Raw genomic sequence first — 2,207 nt, forward strand, 5'->3', positions numbered from 1 at the left:
TATATATATATATATATATATATATATATATATATATATATATCATCATCATATATTTCGTATCCTGGCAAGCAACATTATAACTATTTTTGTTACATTTTAAAAAACTGCAAAATATTAGCATATCAGAATACGAATTTCTGCATATTCATAATGTTTTTTACATTGTTTTATGATTAAATATTCAAAGTACTCAACATCTATTGCTTATAAATGCAATAGATAGTTTAATTATTAATCGTTAAAAAAGCGAAAAGAAACATTTAAAATTATAATTATATCTTATGAGTTCATATAACAAGCAATGTGTTACGCGAATCAATACTTATCGTCGTATCAATAAAGGACGAGATTTATGGAAACTGGCCAGAATTATTTTCGTCAAATAAGCTTGCATGTTTTGCATTGATATCGTTACGTATGCTTGTTCGTTATTGCTAATTGCGTCAGGCTATTGATTAAACACGCCGTTGAAATATTTAATTACATATGATCACATTCGTATTAATTACTAATAAGCTATCGACGCAGGAATTTATTTTCGACAATTACTACATTCCTATAATTGCATTATATATTGAAATAGTACGCTCTTAGCGTATAAACAGAATCATATATTTCGCCCCTTTTTTAATTATTTTATGTTTTTATCCGAGGAATAATCATGCCCTCTGATTGGGATTTTATGTGTAATCAATAATCAAGTATCCAAGGAATAATATAATAATTATTGTCGCGAATTCTTTGAATTTTCATTTAATGATAATTTAGATTATCTCAGAGAGAGAAATATTATCTAGGATATTGTAAGAGATTTATTTTTGCTCGTCAAAATTCGAAGAAATTTTCGTAAAACTTGAAGTTCTTAAACTTTTCACAACAACCTTTTCAATCTATTTGAATAGTAATAGTTTGATGAAGATTCGCACGTATGAAAGGAGATACGATTGAAATGTACGCAAGTACATTTTATGTATTTTGGTGTATAATTAAAAAAAGATAGCTAGAGAAAATATAACAATAGTAATTCATACCACAAATATTATAATGAATGTGATATGGATAAAAGAAATAAAAATAGCAAACAGTAACATATTCCATAACAGAAGCTTTTGTGAAGTTATCACATTTATTGTAATGAGATTTCCACAATGCATCGAGATAAAAGAATAAAAAAAAGGGGAAGTAATAAATAAATGTTATGTTGCGATAATAATTCCGCGGGGTTTTGCTTCTTCAGTGCAAGCTTTGGGAATACTCAAATAGTTCTGTAACACAAAATAAGGTTAATTCTCGAAATATAAGCTTCAAAAATTCTTAGCCAGACGTATATGAATATTACGATAACGTAAAATTCAACAACCGTGAAAGTGACTCGGGAGATAGCGTCTGCCTTCAGATTTAAAGTGTTATAATGTAAAAGAAAATCATTAGAGAAAAATCATTGCTTGCGATGTCCATACAAAAAAGAAATGATATTTTCGATATTTCATTTCGGCGTTTTATAAGTAAATATATGTAAGGCTATATAAAGCATATAATAATGGTAATAAAACGCTATAATTTAATTGAAAATAATTCCGCGACAAAGGCTATACTGAAACCACGTTTTCTTTTTTAGACAGAATCTGGAGCAATATATATAGAATGAACAGTTTCGCTAAAATAAATTTAGTTACTAGATACAGATCTGAACATATTTTGTTGAAGCATCAAAAAATAATTATGTAGAACGCTTGATGAGTAATTCTTTAAAAAGTTTTGACGTTTTATTAACTAATTTAAACGTCCTGCATAATTATTTTGATAGTACAAGAAAATTATTTTCAAATGTATCCAGTGAAATTTTTTAATGTTTTCGCAAAAAACCGTCCTTTCCATATTTGCAATCGATTTTTCCTTTTTGGATGCGACACAAATACGTATCAAGCGTAACATTTGTAGATGTATGCAAGAATCATGTAGCAGTCGTTTAATTAATACAGTAATCTTTTATTAACTCCTATGTTTTTGTGACTTCATGACCTAATTACAGTGATAGGGAGTGACATGCGATGCTTATGTGTCGTTGCAAATTTGAAATTTATCTTGTACAAGACCAGAATTTTTTTTCTTTTAATGAATGCAGTTTTTTTATCGCGCGATGCTAATTTTTAATTATATACGACCTATTTAGCAGAGTATTTCGAATTTATTCTGCTTATGAT

This window comes from Atta cephalotes (genome assembly GCF_000143395.1).
Source record: "Atta cephalotes unplaced genomic scaffold scaffold00033, whole genome shotgun sequence".
Taxonomy (NCBI): Eukaryota; Metazoa; Arthropoda; class Insecta; order Hymenoptera; family Formicidae; genus Atta; species Atta cephalotes.